Here is a 17,085-nt window from a genome sequence, read left to right on the forward strand (position 1 = left end):
AAATCCATATATAAATTCTATTTCAGTATCACACCAAGTCCTTTATTTGAAAAACAAATTGTCTTCAAGGAATGGTTACTAAGATATCACAAGTACTGATTGCAAGTATAATTCAAAGTTATAGTCCATATCATATTAAAATAATGTCTATCAAATTTTTGAAGGGTTACTAAACTTATTAGCATTCAATATACTATTGTGATAAAGGACTGAAAGTAAGAATAACTAGTTTTCAAGAAGGGCAATTGAAGGACAAGTAAAGTGATCGATTGCATTTCCATCTTGATACTCCTTTGGATATGCACAACTGTCGCCTCAAAGAAGCTTAAAGTAAATGCCAAACTATGGTTTTTGCCTTATATTGTGGTGAGGAGATATGTTACTGAAACAGAAACAGAGTTAAATCTAATGAAATTTACAGTTTAACACTTTAAATAGTATCCCAAATATATATATCTCAACCATTTACATATAAATTACAATACGTGCACTCACACATTATTTTCATTTGCCATGTTACCTTACAATTTTAGAGCTGAAGAAACTAACAAAGCTTGGGTAAGTTTTCTTTCATTTGGATTTAGGAAGCAATACTTTTGATATGTGCAGTCATTGAATAATAAGGTTATTATTATTAGAGGCATTTCTATTATGGGACTATATAAAACATATAACAAGGTACTTTGATGTCGTCTACTGAAAAGGGGTATCAAAATGTAAAGTAGTAAAAACAAACAAAAAAGGTAAGGTAGTAAAACAATTATAAAACAGATGCTCAAAAGTAATGTGCCAAGGACTAATGGCAATTCTGTTTAGGGAAGTGAATGACTATCTAGAATTAAAGATTATCAGATTTCTTAAACACTTCATTTTCTGAGAAAACGAAGGTTTAGAGAAGCAACAAAGTTCACACAGCCAGTAAGGGGTTGGGGGTAGGGTTCCAAGACTTAGATATTTCTGTTTCAGAGCTGACATCCCTACCACATTCTATTTTTTTTTAATGTTTATTTACCTTTGAGAGAGACAGACAGAGCGTGAGTGGGGGAGGGGCAGAGAGAGAGGGAGACACAGAATCAGAAACAGGCTCTAGGCCCTGGGTTGTCAGCACAGAGCCCAATGCCGGGCTCGAACCCAGGAACCGTGAGTTCATGACCTGAGCTGAAGTCGGACACATAACCACCTGAGCCACCCAGGAGCCCCAACCACATTCTAAATAGAGTCTGTTTCTATAAAGTTTTTAGATATTTTGAAAGATGTTTGAAGTGTGAAGGTGAACAGTCATTAAGTGGAAAGGAAAACTGTTTTATTTGCTCAATGATCTACGATACTGTGACAAGGTTAAATAAATTGTGTAGAAATCCAAAGATGCCTAAAAATCAGGAGGCCAGACCACCCCCCCCCCCCACCGCCCCAGTCTTTAAAGTGAAGGTATGAAAAGATCAGCTTGAATTTCTTTCATTCCTTTCCACCAATGAAAGATTCTGATGGCCTGATTGTGTTTTACAAATATCTCCTAACAAAAGGATTTCGCTGAACATTAGTGTAATGCTTGGCACACAGTAAGGGCTCATTATTTGTTAAACGAATGAATAAATGAAAATATTTTCCCATGCCTGCTCAGGATATTTGACATGGTTATTTGACCCAACAGGCATTTTAATGAGGCTGTTTAATGCTGTGCTTGACAAATTTGCTATTGCTGATTTTACAATGGAGAAACCATGTCAATTTTTAAAAAAAATTTTAAACACTTTATTTTTGAGAGACAGAGCATGAATGGGGGGAGGGGCAGAGAGAGAGGGAGACATAGAATCTGAAGCAGGCTCCAGGCTCTGAGCTGTCAGCACAGAGCCCGATGCGGGGCTCGAACTCACGAACTGTGAGATCATGACCTGAGCCGAAGTCAGTTGTTTAACTGAATGAGCCACTCAGGCTCCCCAAACCAAGTCAATTTTTATCCATCATTTTAAGTAATGTCTTTAAAGTCAGAGAATGTAACACGTTTAGAGAAGAAAATACAAAGCTTGGTGGTTTTAAGATAAAATTTAACTTTGGACATGCGGTGGCCAGTAGACATTAATGCATACTAATGATTATGGAGAATGTATATATTGCTACAAAAATATTTTGGCAACTCAAAAGAAAAATATCAAGTGGCTTCACATGTATTTTTTTTTAAGTTTGTTTATTTTGAAAGAGAGAGAGAGAAAGAGAGAGAGCGCGCACACGTGCACGAGTTAGGGAGGAACCAAGAGACGAAGAGAGAATCCTAAGCAGGCTGTGCACCATCAGCACAGAGCTCGACGTGTGGGAACCCACGAACCATGAAATCATGACCTGAGCAAAACCAAGAGTTGCACACTTAACCGACTGAATCACCCAGGTGCCCCCACACCTATTTATTTTTACATTAAAAATCCTAACTATTAAGAACTTTCAGTACATTTATTCTCACCTAGATTGTTAAAACACCATACATAAATCTGCTCAGAAAACATCCCTCACTGAAAAAACAAACACTATCCTCAACACTTTAATTTCTTTTTTGTTAGCATTTGAGTATGCTACAAATTGGGCTTTAGCATAATAATAAATTGGAACAAAACAGTTGAATCAATAGATATATAAAACGTCCTCCAATTGATTTTAAATGAGTTTAAATGACAGAACTTCCATAATATTATCTATCTACCTGGAAACTTTATTCACACAAAAGTGGAACATACAAAATTTGTGTATTATAAAGATGAATCAGAAAACAGCTTGTTCTCAAGAAGTTTGCAGGCTATACTTCTCTGATAGTTTACCCTTATCAATAAAAAATGTAACCTCACACATCTAGTACATGTACATTTATTTATAAGTTATATATGTGGGTAATACGTGTACTATAACTATGTAGTAAATGTTAGTGAAGTGTATTTTTTTTTATTTTGGATAAAAAATTAAAGGAATAAAAAAAAAGCTCGCATTTTCTTCTCACCCACAATGGACTGCCTTCTGCATTATGCTGGGATGCACCCAGTTTGGAGAGATAATAAATATGGGGCACACTTCAGTGGCCTTCGCAGATATCCTGGAATGATGACAGCATCCTGCCTTCAGAACTGAAGTATGGCCTTAAGAATTCTTCTAAACACAGTACTCTGTCAGTTACTATTGAGTTAATCAGAGTCAGCATACAAATTGAAACACATTTGCCATCTGTAGTCCATATCAATTTAACACTTTTACAGAAGCAAGATAGGCAGTCCACTGTTTAAGTCACATTCAGTGAAGCATTTAAGCATACTGGGCTTGTTTTCTGGATACCTCTTTATTGACAAGCCAGTTAAAAATGCTATATTTACTGAGAGATGCCCTCAGCCCCACCAACTATTGTCAGATTTGAACATCTCTCCAGATTTAAGGAGATGAAGGAACCTTAGAGTCTTTCTCATTTAAACTAAACTGATCCCTAGTCAAGAGTCATTAAAAGAAAAAAGTGTAGGCACAATTTGGAAGGGTAAAGGAATACTTTATTACTTGAAGGAATTCTATGTTATAATTGTCTGGACAATCTACTCACTATAGTAGATTTGTGTACAGACTGGCATGATTCTTCCCCTCCCTTTCTTCCAAAAGGAATGTCGAGCAAGGTATTTCTTATTGCCCCTACATTTTAAATAAACTCAAAGTGGATTAAGTATCCCCGATTTCAAAAAAAAGTGGAAAACAACAGGAGCCAGATTCTTCCTCAGGGCTTACTAGGAGAAGCCTCTCTCTACCACGTCAGTTTCTCAGTCTTTACAGGCAGGGGAAGAATTCAAAGATTACCTTCCAAAATGTGCTATTCTAGAAAGGAATGCATTACCTACCTATCTTTCCCCCACATCCTAAAAAAGAAACACCAAAGAATCACTGATAAAGACTGGGGGTGTCTGGCTAGCAATTAACTCCAGGTTAGAAAGCCGAAGCAGTGTATTAACTAGAGAAAGGCAAGGGAGAGGAGAAAGAGAATGATGGGGTGAACTGTGTCTCCCCAAAATTCGTATGCAGAACTCCTTATCCCCAGGACCTTAGAATGTGACATTATTTGGACATAGGGCATTGCAGTTGTGATTGGTTAAGAAGAGGTCATTAGAGTGGATCCTAATCTAGTATTAGTGGTGTCCTTATAAAATCAAGAAGTTTGAACACAGAAGCACTCATACAGGGAGGACAGCATGTCCAAGATGATGGCACAGATCAGGGTGATGCTTCCACAAGCCAAGGAAGGTCAAAGATGGCCAAGAAATCACCAGAAACTATGCCGGAGACCTGGAAAAGATTCTCTCTCACAGCCCTCAGAAGGAAGCCACACTGTGGATACCTGGATCTTGGACGTCCAGTCTCCGGAAGTGTGAGGCAAAACATTTCTGGTGTTTAAGCCACCTCGTTTAGTACTTTGTACAGCAGCCCTAGCGAATACACTGACCAAGATACAGCCGAGGGGCAGCCTGGAGCCCTGTGATGATATGTCCAACTAAGTAAAAACTTGTGTCCCTTTTCCCCAGCCCTCCCCCCTTCCCAGCTCCAACACCACAGAAATTAGAATTAGCAAAGGGAGGGGGGAGGTGAGAGGAGTGAAAGAATCAGCTGGGCATCTCCCACTCCAAGCTCCGGTGGTGGTAGGTGGTGGTAGGGGAGTTAATTCAGACAGGAGATAGAATTTTAAATTGAATTGGACTCAATGGACTGTTTCATTACTGAAAGTAACCAAAAATAACCATTGGCTCCCCCATGGTATCATTAGAGATCAGCTTTCTAGCAGTGATAACACAGTGGGGGGCAAAGACTTGGGAAAACAAAACCACCCCCCTTCACCTCCTCTAGGCTTATGCTCAGAGGCAGACTCAGGGGCTGTGGGGCCTGAAGCTTGTTCCATTTGTGGGGCTATCTTTAAGAAAAGCAACACCAAATCACAAACACAAATCTCTCTTTTCTTGTTTTCTCTCCTTCATTAAGGTCCCATATGCTGGTAAGATCTGGGGAGGCCCGGGGCGGCAAAGACTGCCATAAGACAGAGAGAAGTTACTTCGACAACAGCCAGGTTGTCAAAGGTTTATCAAAATCCTACTGCCATTTATAAGAGTCATTCACAGTTCACCTAAAGACATCGTCTTTCAGCTATGGTACAAAATCTGTGGTGATAAGTCACTATCTTGCTTTCCTTTAATGCATTCTTACGTTTCAGCAGTGGTGCATTTAGTCAGGGTCTGCTATATGTTACTGGTAGGAGGTCCTAGTCAATGTGGTTAGACAAGACAAGCAATAGGAACGTCTGAAAGAAGGGATATAGATATCTGCAAGAAAAAAAATTAACGATAAATTCTTGCAGAAAAGAAGATGTATTCCTAAGCGGGGATGGCAGCAGGGGACAAGAGAATCAATTGAAAAACAATAAAAGGATTTAGTAAGATAATTAAAACAAAGATAGATGTACAGAAACTGAGTTTTTCCAATGACCAATTGGAAAAATTAATGAGAAAAAGATCCATTAAAAAAAACAATAAAAGCTATAAACTATGAAACTATAAGCTTAATAAGAAAAATTTAAGACGAATACAGAAAAAAAAATATAAAGCTTTATACATGATAGGGTGCGGTTAGACCATGGTGGAGGGAAAAAGGTGGTTCAATAAATATAGCAAGAAAAGGTTATCAGTATGAAAAAAGTATAAAAGTATGAAGATCAACTTCTGGTAGATTAAGGACTTGAATGTCAAGAGCAAAAATTTTAAACTTCTAATAAAAAATATCTTGAGACTGTGGGGTGGGAAATGATTTTGTAAATAAAAAACAAAAAATATTGGCTATAAAATAAATATTGATAGGTTTATCTATATAAAGTTATTAATATATATTCAAAAATTTTTAATGTTTATTCATTTTTAGAGACAGGAGGGACAGAGAGAGAGGGAGACACAGAATGTGAAGCAGGCTCCAGGCTCTTGAGTTGTCAGCACAGAGGCCGACACGGGGCTCGAACTCATGAACTATGAGATCATGACCTGAGCTAAAGTCGGATGCTTAACTGACTGAGCCATCCAGGTGCCCCATAAAATTATAAACTTTTGTTCATCTAATGACCTTAAAAAAAGAAAGTGAAAAGACTAGTTATGAATTGAGAATATAGGGGTGCCTGGCTGGCTAAATTGGAAGACCATGCGACTCTTGATCTCAGGACCATGAGTTCAAGCCCCAAGTTGGGCATAGAGATTACCAAAAAGTAACTATTTTAAATGTAAAAATAATTGATAAACAGTCATAATACAACTGTTAAAGGGCTACTATCAAGAACCTATGAACAATGCAGTGAGAAGAAGCCTTAAAATCATGAAGCCTTATGTTTTTGGCCAAGATCATCCATTAATTGGGAGACCTTGCATTGATTAGATCATTTAGTGTTTATGTTTCTCTTTTATATCAGGAAACATTTTAAATAAACATTTTTATGATCCAAAAAAAGACCATATAAAGAACTCCTATATAATTTATAGAAAGAGCACAACAATTCAATGGAAAAATGGGCAAGAGATAAAAATAATTTCACAAAAGCATAGCCACAGACTTACAAAAAAAAATTGCTCAATATTGCTAGTAATCAGATTAGGCAAATCAATGGTTTTCACTACACGACAAAAATTTAAAATTCTGACAATACCAAATATCAAGCAGCATGTGGATTCCTCAAGGTTTCACATAAATTGTTCGTGGTAAAACAGTTTGGCATTATTTGCTAAAATTGACCATTTAGGACACCCTAAGACCCAGAAATTCTACTCCTGGAAACACAGCAAAGAGGAACTCCTGCAAATGGATAAAAGAAAGTACAGGAATGTTAACAGTGGCACTGATACCAATAGTAAAATTCTGTTTAACAAACCAAACACACTTCAATGATAGGCTGAGCCGCAATATGAAGCTCCACTTTAACTCTAAATTTGTTTGGAATATTCAAACAGTGTAAAAATCACGCAGTACTCAAATAAATGAACTATAGCAACACCATGGAAAGATATTAGCAATACAATATTTAAATGAAAAAATAAGTCCCAAAAGAATATATTTAAAATTTTCCCTTTTATATAAAGTTAAAAACAACTAGAACTTAGAAATGTATATGAAGGTTAATTCTCCCCCAAGTAATCTACACATTCACTGTAATTACAGTTGAAATGTCAGCACACATTTTTCTTTTTTTTTTGGCTGGGAGTGGGGGACAACTTGATTGTATAGTTCACATGGAAAAAGAAATGCATGAGTTAAAAAAAAACAACACACATTTTGAAAGGAAGAACTAATTAGAGGGCATTTGCCATATCCATAAGAGAAGCACAGGAAAACCTACAGTCACTAAAACATCATGACACTGATGCAGGAATAAAACAGTAGATCTGTGGACCGCAAAAATAGCCCAGAGAAAGCCACATAGATATTTAGCTGGTAATAAAGAATACCTTTCAAATCAGTGTGGAAAGAACAGACCATTCAGTACAAGGTGTTGAGATGACTATGAGTTCTGAAAAAAATCTCATTTCACAAAACCAGAAATAAATTCCAGATAAAGAACCTAATCTTAAATTGAGAAATGCCTTTTTAAGCATCTCACAAAAGCCAGAAATTACAATGGGAAAGAGAAGTAGACTGAAAATCATAAAAATTAAAACCTTCAAATAGCAAAAAAAAAAGAAAAAAAGAAAAAAAAGACATCCTGAATAAATTTGTAAGGCTATTTAACAGCATCTATCAAAATATGAAATGCAAGCTACCTTTGATTCTTTTTCTAAGAACCAATCCTACCGAAATATCAGTATAAATAATAAACACAGATATGTATGTGTGTGTGTATATATATATATATATACACACACGTGTGTGTGTGTGTGTGTGTGTGTGTGTGTATACATAAAGATGTTTAACACAAAGTTGGTAACGGCAAAAACTAAAAACACTGAGTGTTCACAAGGAGGGAAACAGATAAGTCTACAATGAAATAATACACAGCCTTGAAAAAATCTAGGTATAAATGTAATGAAATGAAATGTCTTCATCATATTCTTTTCATTTAAAACATAATGTCCTACAGAAAACAGCATAAACATAAGAAGTTTAATGAATTATAATACCACCAAAGCAAGAATTAGAACATTGCTAGCAACTTGTAATACCCTATAAATCTCAAATATCCTATACTGATCCCAACCCCCTCCCCCTACAGATAATGACAACTCTGACTTCTATGGTAAACATTCTTTGCTTCTATTTGCAGTTTTTTTTTTAAATATTTATTTATTTTTGAGAGAGAAAGAGAGAGAGAGACAGAGAGAGAGAGAGAGAGAGAGAGAGCACATGAGCAGGGGAAGAACAGAGAGAGAGAGAGGCAGACACAGACTCCAAAGCAGGCTCCAGGTTCTGAGCTGTCAGCACAGAGCCCGACGTGGGGCTCAAACCCACAAAAGTGAGTTCATGACCTGAGCCGAAGTTGGATGCCCAACTGATTGAGCCACCCAGGTGCCCCTCTATTTACAGTTTTATAAAACTCAAACGTGGGGCGCCTGGGTGGCGCAGTCGGTTAAGCGTCCAACTTCAGCCAGGTCACGATCTCGCGGTCCATGAGTTCGAGCCCCGCGTCAGGCTCTGGGCTGATGGCTCAGAGCCTGGAGCCTGTTTCCAATTCTGTGTCTCCCTCTCTCTCTGCCCCTCCCCACGTTCATGCTCTGTCTCTCTCTGTCCCAAAAAAATAAATAAAAGTTGAAAAAAAATTTAAAAAAGAAAAGGAAAAAAAAAAAAAAAAAAAAGAAAACTCAAACGTGCATCCCTCAATACATAGTTTTATCTTCCTCTTTTCTTCAATTTTACATAAATGGTATAAAACAACATGCATATTTTGGGGTTTGGTTTTTTTTTACTCTGTATTTTCAAGATTTGTTAGTATCATTGTGTGTCTCTATAGTTTCTTCATTTTAATTACTGTATTCCATTGCATGACTATCTTAAAAAAGATTTACTGATTTTGTTTCCAGGTTGTATCCAGTTTGAGGCTATTACAGATGTTTGTTTGTCTTGTATATGCATCACCATGTACATAAGCATGTATTTATGTTGGGTTAGCACTGTTTTCAGTTTTACCAGATAATGCCAAATTGTTTTCTAAAGAAACTGTATAAATTTTCACTCCCACTAGCAACCTAAGAGTTCCCATTGTTCTAGATCTTTGACACCTTTGGTTTTATCAGGCTTTAAATTTCAGCCAACCCAGAAGTCACGTAGTGGGTATTCTGTCATAGTTTTAACTTGAGTTCCCTTGATTATTAATCAGGCTGAGCACCTCTTCACATGTATATGATCATTTGGTCATCTCCTTTTGTGAAGTGCCTAATCAAGTCTTTTGCCCATTTTTCTATTGGGCTTGGTCTTTCTTATTAATTTGTAAGAGGGCTTGATTTATTCTGTTACAATTAATTTCTTTGCTGGTTTATGTAGCTTGACTTTTTGCTTTCTCAGCAGTGTCTCCTGATGAACTTAAGTCCTTAATATAGTAACATATAACACTTTTTTTTTGAATTTTTAAATGTTTATTTACTTTTGAGAAAGAGAGACAGAATGCAAGCAGGGGAGGGGCAGAGAGAGAGAGAGGAAGACACAGAATCGGAAGCAGGCTCCAGGCTCTGAGCCGTCAGCACAGAGCCCAATGCGGGGCTTGAACCCACAAACCATGGGATCATGACCTGAGCTGAAGTCAGACACTGAACTGACTGAGCCACCCAGGTGCCCCTACTTTTTCCTTTATAGTTAGTGTTTTTTCTGACTTAAAAATTATTTCTCTATTCTAAAACTATAAATATGTTATGATACATTTAAGTGTTATTTTGTCTTTTATATTTAGGTCTACAATCTACATGGATTTAGTTTTGTGTAAGATGCAAAGATGGAATCTACTTTCATTTTTTTTCCATGGAGACATCCAGTTCATCCAGTACCATTTACTGAAAAGACCCTAATTTCCCCACCACTCTGCAGTTCTAATTTTATCAGAAATAAAATTTACATATATGCATAGATCTGTTTCTGAACTCTTTATTCTCTTCTATTGGTCCATTTCTAACACCAATCCCACTTTGTCTCAATTGCTCTTGCTAGGGCTTTTTAAAAGTCTGGAGAAATGACAGAGCAAGTCCTCCCAGCTTTATTTCTTTTAAAGCTTTTGGTTATCTTTGGGCCTTTGCATAGCCATATAAACTTTACAATCCATTTGCAAAACTAAAACCTCTTGTGAAATTTTTACCAGGACTTCATTGAATGACTAAAGGAATATGGCAGAAAATTAATATCCTACAACCTAGTATTCTGATTCCAGAAACCTTGATAGTTCCATAATTTTTTAAAATTTTTTTTAATGTTTATTTATTTTTGAGACAGAGAAAGACAGAGCATGAACAGGGGAGGGTCAGAGAGAGAGGGAGACACAGAATCCGAAGCAGGCTCCAGGCTCTGAGCTGTCAGCCCAGAGCCTGATGCGGGGCTCGAACTCACGGACCGCGAGATCGTGACCTGGCTGAAGTCGGACGCTTAACCGACTGAGCCATCCAGGCGCCCCGATAGTTCCATAATTTTTTAAATAAAGTTTTATACTTGGATTTTTAGATATTTTGCACATCTTTTGTTAAATATACTCCTAAGTAATGACATTTTATGTCACCGTAAACAGTACCTTTTAAAAAAAAAAATTCACTTTCAGTTTGTTGTTTGTATATAGAGATACAATTGCTTTTTGTTTATGGATTTTGTATCTAGCAACCTTGCTAAACTCAGTATTTTTGTTTGTTTTCCTAAACACATCATCAGCAAATTATAAATATTTTGTGTCTTCCCCATCCTTATATATTTTCTTGCCCTACTGTACTAACTGGGACCTCCAGTAAATGTGAAATAGCAGTGGTAAGAGTGGACCTCCTGGCCTTGATCTTCATCTGAAAGGCTTTTAACCACTAAGTATGATGTTTGCTAACTGGTTTTGTAGATATCCTTTATTAAAATAAGGGCGTTCTTTTCTATTCCTGTTTTGCTAAGAGTTCATATGAATGGTTGTTAAATTTTATCAAATGTGGTTTTTGCACCAATTGAGATGATTTAAAGGTTTTTCTCCTTCAGTCTGTTAATAGTGAATTATATCATTTTTAAATATTAAATGAAATTTGCATTGGTATTATAAACCCAAATTTGTCATAAGGTATGATTCCACTTGCCAATATTTTGTTTAGGATTTTGGCGTCTATGCTAATGAATAAGACTGCCCTATAACTGCCCTTTTATGTAATGTTGTTGCTAGGTGGTATAAAAGTGATGCTAGCCTTATAAAATTAGATGATGCATATGGTCTCTTTTCTTTTTAGAAAAAATTGTGTACTTTGAAATGATATCTTTCTTAAATGTTTGCTAGAATACTTAAGCAAAGTCTTCTAGGCTTAGATTTTTTTTTTGTGGAGTTACAGATTCAATTTCTGTAATAGTTATGGAGTATTCAGATAGTCTATTACTTCTTGTGTCAGTTTCAGTGAGTTGTATTTTCCTGCAAGTTTTACTATTTCAACTGATATTAAAATTCATTTTTATAAAGGTGTTCATAATATCTTATAAATACTTTTATTGTATATAAGATCAAGAGCAATGTACTCTTTTCCCTTCTTGATAATAATTATATTTTTCATGATCAGTTTTGCCAGATTTGTCAATTTTAGGTCTTTTCAATTAACTAGCTCTTTGTTGATTTTTTTCTACTGCATGTTTTCTTTTTAATTTTTTTTTTAATGTTTATTAATTTTTGAGAGACAGAGAGAGACAGACTGTGCACGGGGGAGGGGTGGAGACAGAGGGAGACACAGAATCTGAAGCAGGCTCCAGCTCTGTGCCGACAGCTTAGAGCCTGACATGGGGCTCAAACCCATGAACCATGAGATCATGACCTGAACCAAAGCCACCCAGGAGCCCTTTCCTGCTGCATGTCTGATTTAATTCCTACTTTTTATCCTTTTTTGCTTCCTTTTATTTTCTCTATTATGGTGTTATTTTTCTAACTTCAAGTTCTATTCTAGTTAAATCATACAAGTTTTGATATGTAATATTTTCATCATCATTCAGTTGAAAATATTTTATAACTTCCATTACAATTTCTTTGTTGATCTGTGCGTTATTTAGAAGCATCTTTCTGAAGTTTTTAAGGAAGACAGCTTAAAATATATATGTTTATCCCACTTGGTTGTTTTCAGTGGATTATTCAGAAAACCTTGCCCACTATTACTAGAAACAGGCTACAGTATATTCTAAAGTGAAAAATGCAAGTGGAACTACAATACGTATTGTTTGATTCTGTAGAAAACAAAACACAGAAAAAATAGAATCTGGAAGCATAAATTTTAATTGTTAATTGTGGTTACATGTGCAGAAAATAACAGAATTCCTGGAGTATAGGGGAAGGAAGAGCTTTTACACCTGGGCTCGGTTTAAATTTTTTACAAGCAGCGGCAGCTATTACTTACAATAGCCAAGATATGGAAGCCATCTAAGTGTCCATCCATAGATGAATGTATAAAGAAGATGTGATATATATACGTACTCCTTCTATTTCCATGAAACATCGTTTTTCCATCCCTTCACTTGCAGTCTATAAGTGTCATTAGATTTGAAGTGGTGTCTTGTAGGCAGCATATAGATGTGTCTTGGTTTTTTAAATCCATTCAGCCACCCTGTGTCTTTTGATTGGAACATTTGGTCCATTTGTACTTAAAGGAATTATCCATAGGTCTGTACTTAGTGCCATTTTGTTCATTGTTTTCTGGTCGTTTTTGTAGTTCTCAGTTCTTACCTTCTTCTCTTGCTCTCTTCCCTTGTGATTTGATGACTTTCTTTACTATTATGTTTGGATTCCTTTTTATTTTGTGTGTATTTATTATGGTTTTTGATTTGTGGTTACCATGAGGTTCATACACAACATCCTATGTATATATCCAGCAGTCTATGTTAAGTTGATGGTTGCTTAAGTTCAAACATATTCTAAAAGCACATTTTTACTCCTCCCCTCCATGTTTTATGCATGTCATATTATACATCTTTTTATTTCGTGTTTCCCTTAACTAATTTTAACAGATATCACTGATTTTAGTGCTTTTCTCTTTTAACCTTCATATTAGCTTAAAAGTCTGATCTACTTACTACCTTTTCTACAGATTTGCTTTTACCAGTGAAATTTTTTTCCTTTCTTGGTTAGGGGTCTTTCCTCTTTGCTTAAAGAAGTCATTTTCACATTTCTTGTAAGGCAAGTTTAGTGGTGATGAACTCCTTTAACTTTTGTTTGTCTGAGAAACTATTTGTCCTTCAATTCTGAATGATAACCTTGCTGGGTAGCATATTTTCGGTTGTAAGTTTCTTCTTTTCAGCACTCTGTATATATCATGCCACTTCCTTTTGGCCCACAGAGTTTCTGTTGAAAAAATCAGGTGATAGCCTTATGGGCTTGTATGTAACTATTTGCTTTCCTCTTGCTGTTTTTAAGATTCTTTTGTACAAAAACTATTTGCTTTTATCTTGCTGCTCTTAAGATTCTCTCTTTAATTTTGGACATTTTCATCATTATTTGTATTGGCTTGAACCTCCTTAGGTTCATCTTGTTTGGGGATCTCTGTGCTTCCTGGACCTGGATGCCTCTTTCCTTCCCCAGGTTAGGGAAGTTTTCAGCTATTATTTCTTCAAATAGGTTTTCTGCCCCATTTTCTCTGTCTTTTCTACTTCTGAGAACCCTATAAAGCAAATGTCAGCGTGCTTGATGCTATCTCCAAGAGGAGATAATCCTTTAACCTAATCCTCATTTTTTTTTAAGTTTGTTTATTTATTTATGAAAGAGAGAGAGAGAGAGAGAGAGAGAGAAATATCCCAAGCAGGCTCCACGTCACCAGCGTGAACCCCAATGCGGGGCTCCAACTCACAAACCATAAGATCGTGACCTGAGCCGGAGTCAGATGCTTAACTGACTGAGCCACCGAGGCACCCCACCTATCCTCATTTTTAAAAATTCTTTCTTATTGTTGTTTAATTTGGGTCATCTCCACTATCCTATCTTCCAGACTGCTGATTCTCTCAAGTCTATTTTTCATTTCAGTTATTTTATTCTTCAGCTCTGAGAGTATTTTCTCTCTTTGATGAAGTTCTCACTGAGTTCATCCTTTCCTCTCTCGATTTCAGTAAGAATCTTTATGAGCATTACTTTGAACCCCTTATCAGACAAATTGCTTACCTCAATTTTGATTATTTTTCTGAGGTTTTGTCTTCTTTCTTCCTTTAGAACATATTCCTCTCTTTATTTTATCTGATTCTCTGTATTTATTTCTATGTATTAGGCAGATCAGCTATGTCTACTGGTCTTAATACTAGTGGCCTTAGGTAGAAGGCATCCTGCCCCTTAATCATCAGAGTGACACATTCTGAGGGTGTCCCTTGTATGGGCTGCAGAAGCCCTCTTGTGACTGGGCCATGACAGCTATGGGTGTGCTGGGGTACAGGGCTAGCCCCTGGTACAGCTGGTGTGTTGATCCCCACCCCCCACTGGGAAGGAGCAGTGTTAGAGGAGCATCAGTTCCGGCTGCGGCTGCCTGCTGTGTGGTGGGGAGGTAGTCACTTTGGAGAAACACCAGGCCCAACTGAGGCTGCCTGCTGGGTGTAGGAGGGTTAGGCACATTGCAGGCAGGCTGGGTGGGGCAGGTCCACAGGGAAATGCCAGAGTGGGGTGAGTTGTGCTAGCAAAGTAGGTGAAGAGGCACAGAACTGACTCCTGCCAGCGTCCAGCTGGAGAGGCTAAAAAAGGGTGAGAAAAATGGTGCCCACCAGCATTTCTATTCCTGGGGCAAGTTCCTAGAGATCCTTTACCCTCCAGCACTTGCACTAAAATTAGTCAATAAATCTTCATGTTGAACCCAGGTGCTTTTCCAACTGCTACCTCTGTGCTGGGTCTTGAACCAAGCAATGTAATGTGCTGGCCCCTTAAGAGTGGAGTCTCAAGTTTCTTGGAGCTCTCTAAGTGTTCTGGAGTTAAACTCCACTAATTTTCAAAGGCAAATATTGTGTGAGCTCATTTTCCTGCAGATTCCCAGAGTTGGGGTGCCCAATATGGGCTTTTATCCCCTCGGTTCTCAGGGAGGACACTCCTGCCTGTGGTATTCCTCCAACTTATGGGTCACCATGCCAGGGGTTTGCTTCCTGACTGTGTCTCTGCCCCTCCTCCCATTCCCAACGTGGCTCTTCTTTATTCTGAAGCTGTGGACGAGCTATTCGGCTAGTCCTCAGGTCATTTTCAGAGTGAGCTGCATTGTATGTAGTGGAATCCTTGGAGTCTCCATGGGAGGAAGTGAGCTCAAGATGCTCCCGTCTACCATCTTCCCCCTTATTATAAAATACTTTTATAATTGAGGTATTACCTATGAAAATTACCATATAAAATTAGTATTTTATATGGTATGCTCAGGGCTTGCCAAAAGCCTATGATTTGCATAGTGCAATTTTTTTAAATTTTTTGTTTTAATGTTTATTCATTTCCGAGAGAGAGCCAGAGTGTGAGTGGAGGAGGGGCAGGAGAGAGGGAGGCACAGAATCTGAATCGGGCTCTGGGCTCCGAGCTGTCCGCACAGTTGCACAGTGCAATTTTATTTTGAAGATGCACGTGCAAGCCTGGTCTCTCAGATGCCTTCCCCATCGAACCCTTTAAATGACCCAAAATGTAAAGTCCTTGGATGCACACACCAACTAGACAACTTTCAATATGAAAATAAATATGGCATCATTACTCATCTCCTACATAAACAAAAGAGACTTTCAAAGAATATCACACCAACATCTTACAAGTTTGCTCAAAGTTTTTTGTTTTGTTTTTTGGATTTTTTAAAATCAAAATGAAGGAATTATAGAAATATCTTTTCTCAAATCCTTTACTGATGTATATGATACGCTCAGAAAAGTATAAAAATAATGAGTATACAGGTCAATAAATTTTCTCAAATGGAACTCATCCCAATAACCAGCAGTGGGATTAAACAAAACAAGACAAAGCAGAACATTGCCAGCAACAAGACACCTCCTTTATACACCCTTTTCAATCATTACCCCATACAGATAATCACTATGCTGATTTCCATCACCTCAGATACATGTGGACCGTCTGCAAGTAGAATCACACTGTGTATATATATTTGAGACTAACTTTTTATGCTCAGCATACATTTGTGAGATTTACTCTGCTGCATGAAGCAGTAGCTTGTTCTTTGTCAATGCTGTATAGAATTCCATTGTGTAAGCAAACCATTCTATCCATTCCATTGCTGATGAACATTTGGGTAGTTTCTGATTTTTAGTTGTTATGAATGGTGCTGTTGTGAACATTTTTGTGCAGGTTTTTTTGGTGACCCTATTTATGCATTCTATTGGCACATAAATAAGAGTGGAATTGCTGAATCATGGAGCATTGTTCAGCTTTACCAGATATTGTCATCTAGTGCTCCAAAGTAGTTGTGTACATTTATATTTCCATCGGCAGTATAAAAATTCCTTTTGTTCTAGAGTCTTATCAACATTTGGTATTTTCTATTTTTCTCATTTTAGACATTTGACATTCCATTTTGGTTTAAATTTGCATTTCCCTGAGAATTAATAAAACTGAGCACCTTTTCGTATATGGAATGGCCATCTGGATCACTTCTTCTGCAAAACTGGCATTCAAGTCTTGCCTTTTTCTCATTGATGTGTAGGAGTTTGTTATATATAATGAGTGGATAGTAAAATTTTTAGATTTCTCTTTTCAAACAAAATAAATGAATAAACAAATGAAAAGCAGAATCAGACCTATAAATACAGAGAGCAAACCCACGGTTGCCAGAGTGGAGGGGAGAAGGGAGGATGAAATGGGCAAAGGACAGTGGGAGAAGGACGCCACCAATTATGGAATGAGTAAGCCACAGGAATAATGGGCACAGCATAGGGAATATAGTCAATGATATTGTAATAGTGATGTCAGGACAGACG

General features: G+C 37.1%; 1 protein-coding gene across 9 annotated transcripts in view; it reads right to left on the bottom strand.

Annotated features, from left to right (window-relative positions):
- The window catches only part of RASAL2 (RAS protein activator like 2), a 362,757-nt gene that overhangs the window by 119,360 nt on the left and 226,312 nt on the right, over positions 1–17,085 (bottom strand). The gene's annotated exons all lie outside the window — the stretch shown is intronic.

The sequence above is a fragment of the Leopardus geoffroyi genome, chromosome C3, assembly GCF_018350155.1.
Source record: "Leopardus geoffroyi isolate Oge1 chromosome C3, O.geoffroyi_Oge1_pat1.0, whole genome shotgun sequence".
Taxonomy (NCBI): Eukaryota; Metazoa; Chordata; class Mammalia; order Carnivora; family Felidae; genus Leopardus; species Leopardus geoffroyi.